Raw genomic sequence first — 10,107 nt, 5'->3', positions numbered from 1 at the left:
TCATTGTCTTTAACAAAAAAGAGATAGGTATCCAAATAAATAAATACAATATAAACTATATCAAGTTGAGGGTAGTTTTAGAAGAGGTAATTCCAATAAGTAAAGATGATCTTTTATCAGAGTTAAGGTTAAAGAGTTATGTTTTGAGAAAAGAAAAAAATCTACCCTCCACATTTCTTTTCCTATTACTTGATTACTTCAACAATAATTTGATTCTACATTTATTGAGCATGATTTTGTTTATAACAATGCTTTAGAAAAAAAAATGGAGACACGCTTCTCAGTAAATGTGTCTGTAGAGATTACAATTTAGATAAGAAATACATGTATATTTTGGTTCTTGGATTCTGCTGATTCACTTCTCAAGTGTCCTTTGGAAAGGGGTAAGTGCACACATATTTTCAGGGCACAGCAACCCTTGGGAATTAGGTCATTTGAATGCAAAAGAAAAAGCAAATTAAGATGATCCAGGAAGGCTCCTTTAGGAAAATAATGTTTTCAACATTCCAGGCATACTACCAGCAATCTCACTATTAGAAAATGGTTGTATAATTAAGAATTTGTGAATAATGGAAACATCTCTAATGTGGTGAATTCAGTCCTCAGTGGAACACAAAATAATGGCCCTTCTTTTCCTTTTGTGAACTACTAACTCAGATGGTACATGATCTATCATGACACTGGACTGAGGTCTTTGCTGACTAATCATAGTCCCATCCCACTGAACTTGGTAACTGTCCAGGTTGGCCAAAAAATCCAAGCAGAACCATCGAGGCCTTTTTGGGGGAAATGATGTTTATGCTAAAAGAGAAAGGGTCTTTCTCCTCCTGTGATTTTAGATGCTAAGTACCATGTAAAGCTACAGATTTCCAGACCCATTTTTTCTTTGCATGGAGAAAACTTACCTAAAAAGAAACAATACATATGAAAAACAAGAGTGAAATTCCTTATAACATCTGTTGAAATTCTGGATCGAATTGTGAAATAAAGGTTATGTAACCACGTGGATTTCCCAATTAAAGCAGCCAATAAATTCTCATTGTGTTTAAACTAGTTAATCAGTATATTTGCCACTTAAAGGAAAAAGAATTTCTACTACTATACATATTTTATCCCAAATAGCTAGCTAAATGCTGGCTCACATCAAACTAGTGTCAATGATGGAAAAAAACAGAAGAATTGGAAGGAGAGGTTCTTTTGAAGCATATGCTATTGTCAGAGAGGGTGTTTCTGGAGAGACCATTGAATTGGAAAACTTGAAGAAACTAGGGTAGAATATGGAGACACTTTTGGATTTGGGGTACTAGGAGGTAGAGGAGAAGTGCAGAATAAAAGGGTGAGTGAGAAGAATGAATATCAAACTTTGTTATAGCCAACATGTTGCTAGAAACAGCCCCAGAGAAATCGAATATGTTTTGCTTTCACTACATTTTCGATACTTATCAAACAATAAACAATGAGCCCATGTAGCTTGTGCATTTAGAGTTCTATTCTTCCTTGAATTTTTGGCAATAGGAAAATCAGGAATCAAAAGAACATGAACTGTAACACTGGGTTCCAGAATTTTTGTTGTTTTAACTTCTTTGAACCTTAAGCAATTTTGAAAAACTAATTAGGTAAATTCTATTGGTTTTCCTGTTTAACGAAATGGAACTTTTAGCATTGCAATAAACCTTAACAGTTTTCTTTCATCTGAAGACATATTTAGATGATAAAACCCTTCAACAGAGGAATAAGTCTCCATAGCTCAGAAGTAAGCTTAATTTTAGTTATAAAGAGATTTAAGTGTTACACTCACATACATTGTCACCTTTATCATATAACACATATTTTAAATGGGCATCTGCTAAGGATAAATTATCTCTTACTTTCTTTCCCCAAAAATAATTTGGTGAAAGCCATAAAAGTTATTTTTTTCTAATTATAATACATTCCAAAAATATATAAAGCCATTCAAAATCTACCTTTTGTTATTATGCACTATGTATGTGCCTCTAATTGGCTAGATGTTAATCAGAATACATCCCTTCTTAGAGTGTTGATAAATGGGCAGACTGGACTAAGGGCTGAGATTTCATAGGGAGTATTACCATTTGCGAGAAAACTAACTGTGAGGGAGTGAAAGATAATTAAACCAGAGCTAATAGCAACAGACTTGAATTTCAGAGGGCCACCTGGATATCTTGCTCTCAGTCACTTTCTCTCATGTTTCATTGTCCTCATTTGAACAGGTCAACAGTCATTAAAATTGTTTCATAACATCTGAGGCAAATCATTGCATTAATTTATTTGTAAGGTGTTTAGAAACCACATATTTCATTTTTAGAATTCAAAACATTCAGCTTCTGCCATTTTTTTTCTTTTTTCTTCTTCTTTATTTTCTTTTAAGTTGAAATAGTCTGGGAATCATTAAGTGCCAAGTGCTTTCATCAGGCCCATAAACAATACAAGATTCCATAGTAAATGTAGTTACTTCTCGGGAAGTTTCAACAAAACACATTTTCACTCATTCAAAGTTAGGGGGAATAAATCTTGAGGTCTTATAAGAAAGGCTCACTTTAGACCCTAGGAGGCTGACACAGTACTGGATTTCACACAAAAAGATCACAAAAGCTAGCCTGCAGGCTCAGTAAATTCTAGAGGTTCTTGGAAGATTTGACATGCATTTCAGTATTGGAACCATTCCTCTTTGTCTCTCTGTTTATCTCTTGACCTAGCAACTTAGATAAAATACAAGATCAGAGAATAAGTTTTCAAGAAGCTGCCTAGTTTTAATCAAAGAGAATAAAATTGAGGTCAGGTTATCATCTAAAGGAAAGGCCAAATTGCTATATCATTTTTTCTCAATGACTTAGGACTTTAAACTTATTTTTTTCCTGATAAATATATTTGCTATGTATTTTTATTTGCAGCTTATTCTGTATTGTGATAATTCCTTGGGCTCTTTATGCAAATTAATGCCCTTTAAACACTATATCTATTGGGAAATGACTTAATTATGACCATAATTAAGCAGTAGCTATAAACCTAGAAAGTAAATAGCAGTAAACAAGTCATTGCCAGTATATATGCTGATGGGAGAAACAGCAGAAAAATGTACCCTGAAAATGGATTCGCCTCCACGTCCCTTTCTAGCTACTTGAAAAAGAAAGCTCTCCTGAGTCTCCACTCATAGGGTCTCTATTGTACTCCTTAATTCACAGAAACAAAAATGTGAAACAAGTAAAAACATGTTGGCATGCAGCACAGATGGAAGGCCAGTAGTTTTCACAGCATTGTAATCCAAAGACCTCCTATATCAAAATAACATAGGGTATTTGTTAAAAATGTAGAATTCTTGTTATCATTTCAAACCATTTGATTTGATATCTCTGGTGGTGGGTGCCAGGAATCTGCATTTAACAGTTTCTCATGTGATTCTGAGAGTTCTTAAAGATTAAATGCTACTGGTATGTGTTGGGGATAAAGTTATCAAGCTTGTTTGGAATTGCCATGTTTTGAGCTAAGGAAGGAGTGGATCACAGAGCTGCTGGTCTCAAGGAGCCACAGGTCAGTGACTTGTTCAGACATGTTCTTGATGGTGATTCTGGATTCCCTCTGTAGCAACTAGGTGAACCCATGAGGCACTTGTCCCTAAAATGGACACCAGTGACTCAGTTTACCATCACATCTCAGAAGTGCTTTTGAATCCTCTTTTCTTCCAGGGATAATTTTCTGGCAGGTATAACACAGACTGATATAAGAGGTGTGATAAAAAAAAAGATACGGTGATTGATTACATTAAAAAAATTATTACAGTAAAAGACACATTGACATTAATCCCAATCAAAATACTCCTCCTTGCTTTGAACATATTACCCCATTGATCTTGCCACTTTCTGAAGCAGTTCTGGAAGTCCTCTTTGGTGAGTGTCTTTAGTTGTGCTATTGTGCCTGCCTCGATGTCCTGAGTCAATTCAAAACATTTACCTTTCATGATCATTTAGACTTTGGAGAAGAGCCAGAGGTTGCACAGTGCCAGATCTGGTGAATAAGGTAGATGAGGACATACCATAATGTTTTTATTTGACAGAAATTGCTGTGCCAGAAATGATGTGTGACATGGAAACTTTCTTCTGTTGTGATAAAAAGAAATACAGTGAATGCTGCTGCTGAGTGCCATCCAACAGAAAGGCAGGAATCTTCAATATGGGAAGCAGCAAGTTGAACCATAGTAAACAGTGTGTGACAAATTTCAACTTGTTCAGTGCAGGCAGTCAGGTCTGAGCTACGGTTGTGAGAAGGTGTGTTTTAAAGTGTGCCATAAATCACCCTCCATCATGACAACACCACTCTGTGTCACACATTGCTTCTGGTACAGCAATTTCTGTCAAATAAAAACATTGTGGTGTGTTCTCATCCACTTTATTCACCAGATCTGGCACCGTGTGACTTCTGGCTCTTCGCCAAAGTCAAAATGATTCAGGACATCAAGGCAGCCACAACAGCACAACTAAAGACACTCACAAAAGAAGACTTCCAGAACTGCTTCAGAAAGTGGCAAGAATGATGAGATAAGTGTGTTCAAAGCGAGCGGGAGTATTTTGAGGGGGTTTAATGGCAATGTGTCTTTTACTGTAATAGTTTTTTTTTAATTTAAACAATCACCGTATTTGTTTATCACACCTCGTACATAGTCAGAAAGCCCAGACTACAGAGAAACTGAAAATCTATGAAAAGAAATGTGCAGGATTGTTCCCCAAATAGTCCAACCAGAAATTACAAACATGATACATCCTACTGAAGCATGTTTGACTGAGATTAATGGTTCTGGGTTGCAGCCAAAAAGTCAGGAGGTTAGCTGAGGACACAAAGAAGTTCATCATTCAATGTATCATCACCAGATCAGACACATAAAACAAGACATCTTCATAGAAGCAATAACGCATTGAACTAATACTTAAATTTCATTTATCCTGTAACTATTTGTAGAAAATGTCGAGCTTGTTTTAGGCAAAGAATTGGTGTTGAGGGCAATGTAACCACAATCCATCAATTGAAAAATACAATTAAAGAAATTTCACCAAATATGTGTGGACATGTGGAGTGGGAAAGGGGCAGGGGAGAGGCACCAGGGAAGTTTGTGCTCGTAAAGGGAGTAGATATTGGAAAAAGGATCCATAACTTCTAAGATATGTTTATTACAAGCATCTGACAGAACTTGAAATTCTATATTTGAAAACCTTCATGCTTGCAAATCCATTGCAATTCATCTGGTTACTGCTTCACTTTATTATTATATTTTTTACAGTATATATCTACTTTATTGGTTGCTGATTCTATTCTTGGCCATAAAAGGTTTTGGTTTTGCTTTTCTGATGTGTTAACTTCAGGTGGGGTGTTTGCCAAATATTTTATAATGGGCTATAAAGTCATTTACATTGAAGATTATTATTATCCTACCCTAGGAAATGGACATTCAATGGAATGCAAATGAATTTACTACCCCAATGCAATGCCAGTTTTGAATGAGAGAATTTATGGACAGGACAGAGGCCATATTAACAGCACTGTTAGATGGAAATGCTGTCCATACATGAGCTGACACATACTTTGAAGTATCAGTAAAACTGATGTTGAATAATACTGTATGTCAACTATAATTATATATACATATAACCTCGGGACACGGAGTAGAGTGTGGGAACGGATTCAATGGAATTGTAATAGATAAGCATGATATCGGGGGGGTGGGAGGGCACTGGAGGGGGGGAGGGGGGTTGTTACTTTGTGAGGGTGAAAAGGGTAACTATTGCATTGTTCTGTACATCTGAAACTAACAATAAAAAATAAAAATAAAAAAATAAAATTAGCTGAAGTATCAGTAAGTAGGAGATGTCCCATTGAATGGGATATATAACTTACCCTGCTTCTTGAGTTTAAGTTTTAAGAAAATTAGTCCTTCCTCCCTGCCTGTGTCTGAATTTTCTTGTATATGACCCTGTTTTCTGATACTAAATGCAGTGGGTTCCATCAAGCCCTAGATCAGATGTCAGGGGGTCTGCAGCGTCCCTGCTAAAATTACCTGTATGGTTATGGCCTAGCCATTTCACCACTTCAGGTCTTCATTGACTCCCCTATAAGAAAAGGGAGATTTAAATAATTCTCGTCCATTAAATTAAATGAAAATTTGCTGAGCAGCAGGTCATAAAAATGGCAAGGCAGAGCACTTGTTTTAGGGAGCCTGAAATCTGCTAGACAAGGTAAACATAAAAATAAATGTCACTCATATGTCACTTGAGGAATAGCCTATCTTTAGGAAATAAAATTAAATGGCTGAATAAGCCCCTCATATCATATCCCATGGGAAATCTGTTTCTCAATTTCTAGAAATCCCTGGGAGATATATGTCAACATGGTCAGTTTGGGCTTCAGGTTTGGAGTCTGAATTCCTGTTCTTGCTGCACAGTTGATTTAACTTAAATTTAGTCTCCTGAGTCTATTCTGTCTGCTATAGGGCTAGACATGGAAGTCAAGCCCTTCTATTCTAGAAAGGCTGCAGAGCACAGAGGTTGTTTGGTGACAGGCTCTGTGCTTAGGGTTGAAGTCTAGCAATGACACCTACTACCTTTATAAATTGGGCAAGTAGCTTAACCTCAATTTTCTCATTTGTAATATGGGATAACAATTGTTTTAATTGATAGTGTTTTGAGAAAACTAAGTGTGATCATTTAAACAAATACTTAACATAGAGTGAAACTATTATAAATACTCAACATATTGTTTGCTATCATTTTTAAAAGTCACTATACTGGCATTTGTGTGCATGGCACGTACTTTAGAGGCCTGGATGTGTTGGGTAGAGTTTATTACATTGCAGAAACACAAACCCTTGACTGTTAGGTACACTTGTTTGCTAAAACCATACCTGTTAATTTTTTTTCATTACGCTAAAAAGTAAATTGCATTATATGGTAATAAATGCAATATTACCGGATACAGAAATAGAGAGGAGGTAGTGATTAGCCTTGTCTTGGAAAAGGGTAAATGAAAGAATTCAGAAGCTATGTAAATTAGGTTCTAATTGGTGAATAGGAGTTTATCAAGTCAACAAGTTACAAAAGGGCAGGGCGTTGCAAATAGAAATAGAGCAGTGTACACATGACCTAATTTTTTATTCATTTAATCATTTCATAGGTATTTATTTGGCATCTAGTACATGAAAGACATTACCTTAAGACCTGGGGTTATAGGAGAAGATAAAACTGTATAAACACTGAAAGCATACAAAGTGTTTATAAGAATAGGTGTCAGGTCCCCTGGGAGAGTATACCAAGAGGTCCCGACCTGGTCTGACATCAGGTTTCCTTGAGGATGCCACATTTAAGTTGACACTTCTATCAGGCTCCACTTACAAACACCAGCATCTCGCATTGTTCACCACCAACATTAACACGACCCTGCTCCAAGTGACCATCATCTCACATGGATTCCTGCAGTAACCTCCTCACTGCTCTCCCCTCTTCTCCTCTCCTTCTCTACAGTCTATTCCCAACACTGCAGCCCGAGTGGTCCTGGTGAAACCTGGAGCCAGTTAATGACACTTCTTAGCTCGAAATCCTCTGATGAGGCTTCACTTGCTCAGTGTAGAATCAGAGTGTTAATAATGTCTATAAGAGTCCTCCATGGTCCATCTGGTCCTGTTATCCCTGACTAGCCCCTTAATGGCCCCTCCCTTGCGCCTTTGCTCCACCCATTCTCACAGCCTTGCTAATCCTCGCACACGCCAAGCATGCTCCTTCCTCAGAGTCTCAGGGACTGCTCTTCTCTTTGTCTGGAATGTCCTTCCCTCAGATATATACATGACTTACCCTCATCTCCTTCAAATGTTTTCTCAGATGCCATTTTGAAAAGCGATACATTTACCGCACTCTATATAGAGTCATCGCCACTATCTCAGTACTCCTTTTCCCCTTCCCCTCACCCTGAGTTATTGTTGCCAAGTGATACTTATTACCATTGCATATACTTCATTTTATTTGTTTATATATTGCCTCGGTCCCTTTCTTTCCATGACCTCACTGACATACTACCTATGTCTCCAACGGCGCTGGGTACATAGGAGGCTCCCCCTAAATGTTTGTTGGGTGAATGGATAAATACATGAAATGTAATGATAAATGAGCTTTAGACAAGGAAGGCAAATGGCTGCTTGGGGAGGCTTCCAGACAGAGTAACAGAAAGTTCATTGGCTCTGAGCTAGAAAAGGCACATTGGTTTGGAAGAAATAAAAGCAGTTCAACATGGACGGAGTGCAGAAAGTGTAGGAGGCTAGAGCAAGATGATCTTTTCTATTTTCCTGGAGAGTTCTGCAATGATTAAAAATGAGGTTCACTTATCATGTTTTATACTTGGTGCTGGGAAATGGAAGATGCCTCAGGATTATAAAATGACTAGATTATAGCTATACGGTAGAATATTTTCCTGTAAAGAATGTCTGCCTGACTGTGCACAAGTTGTAGATTCAATAAACTTTCCTAGAGTAACTTGATATTCTTATTTGATGGCGAATACTCTTTGGGGACAAGTCTTTTAGGTTGCTGAAATGGGAAAATGTGGCTTTCTTAATCTGCCTTTTCCTTCTGTCCAATTTTAGAGACAGTGCTTTCTTCACATTTTGTAGTCAAAGGCATTTTTGAAATGCCTTAAAATAATTATATTCATTTTCTTTGGCTGTGAGGTTTTTTCTGTGGCTGTTTTTATCGAGAAGCCCAAGGAGTTTCTTTCTGGCTGATGGCTGCCCCTGCTGGCTGATGAGTGCATCTTATCTGTTTTGGGGACCAGAATGCTGAGCTCTGCCTGGGAATCATGGAACGTGGGCTGGCCACTGTCATCCCCAATATGAAACGGAAAGTTCACTTTTGAAAAACACACGTGGTGAAAGAAAAATAGATTTTTATTTAAACATGGGAATAAAACATAAAAGAAAATATATTTCCTTAACTGAGAGCTATGTTGAAAGGGTTGAATTAGGGGGAGAAATATATGTATAAATTTACTTATGAGCTAGGGTGTGTTGCTAAAAGAAAGTATATTTTTAATGGAACTTTGAGTTCTATCATTTTATTACTTGAAAAATGCTTGCTGGCTCATCTTCATAAGTGTAAATCATTTCTTCCTGAAGCAAAATATTCTCTCTGCCTAAGAGCTACTGCAATCGAGCCAAGAGGAGCTGGAGGGAACAAAGAAATTAAACATGAAGTCGTAATGTGTATAAGTTTGTCCCTGTGGCCTGCTGGGGCCTTACCATCATGGCTGCCACTGCTGGTAGGAAGGTGTCTGTGAAAGAAAAAGTGGTCAGCAGAGACAAGGCTAAGGTACAATAAACTGAAATCTGGCTCTAAGAAGGAGGTTGAATTTTTGTTCAGTGTGCCTTAACTCAAAGATGTGGCAAACTAGACTTTCCTTCTGATAGATTTGCTATGATAAAAAAAAAATCAAGAGTTGCATATGGAACACAGTATCAGAGTATACTAGATAACGAATTTGTGTATGGTTAGGTAGAGTTTACAGCTGTGAAATTCCTGTGTCTGGTGAATAAAGCCTGTCCACAGTGGGAGGGCATAGTTCTAGGCAAGTTGGCAGAGCTTCAGATGAGCTCTGCGATTAGTATGGAATGACACTGGAAAGCAGGAAAACAAATTAGGTTCTGAGGTTTAAGGTGGGGGGAGGGGTGGAGTGAGGGGAGAGGTTCATATGAATTACAGCATCATGGATGACATAAAAGCTATTCTTTCTGAGAAAATTAGCAATCATTGAAAGTGAATGTCATGATCAGATCTCCATTTTATTTATTTTATTTTGTGAGCAATTCAAGCACAGGTAACTCAGGCAGTACAGAGAGGCATGGAATGAAAAGCAAAAGTCTTGTATCTTGGTCCGCTCTCCAGAAGTAATAATTTCATATTTCTCTTCTTACATAATAATTGTTTAAGAAATTCTCTCTAAAGCCGCTTCACATGTCTATGGAGATTTAAGTGTTTTATATTAAGTTGAAAAAGTTACAAAGGAAAATCATCATCATTATCATCATACTAGTTATATTAGTAACAAAGAGGAGTGAGCTGG

Source organism: Hipposideros armiger, unplaced genomic scaffold, assembly GCF_001890085.2.
Source record: "Hipposideros armiger isolate ML-2016 unplaced genomic scaffold, ASM189008v1 scaffold_679, whole genome shotgun sequence".
Classification (NCBI taxonomy): domain Eukaryota; kingdom Metazoa; phylum Chordata; class Mammalia; order Chiroptera; family Hipposideridae; genus Hipposideros; species Hipposideros armiger.
This window is presented reverse-complemented; position numbering follows the sequence as displayed.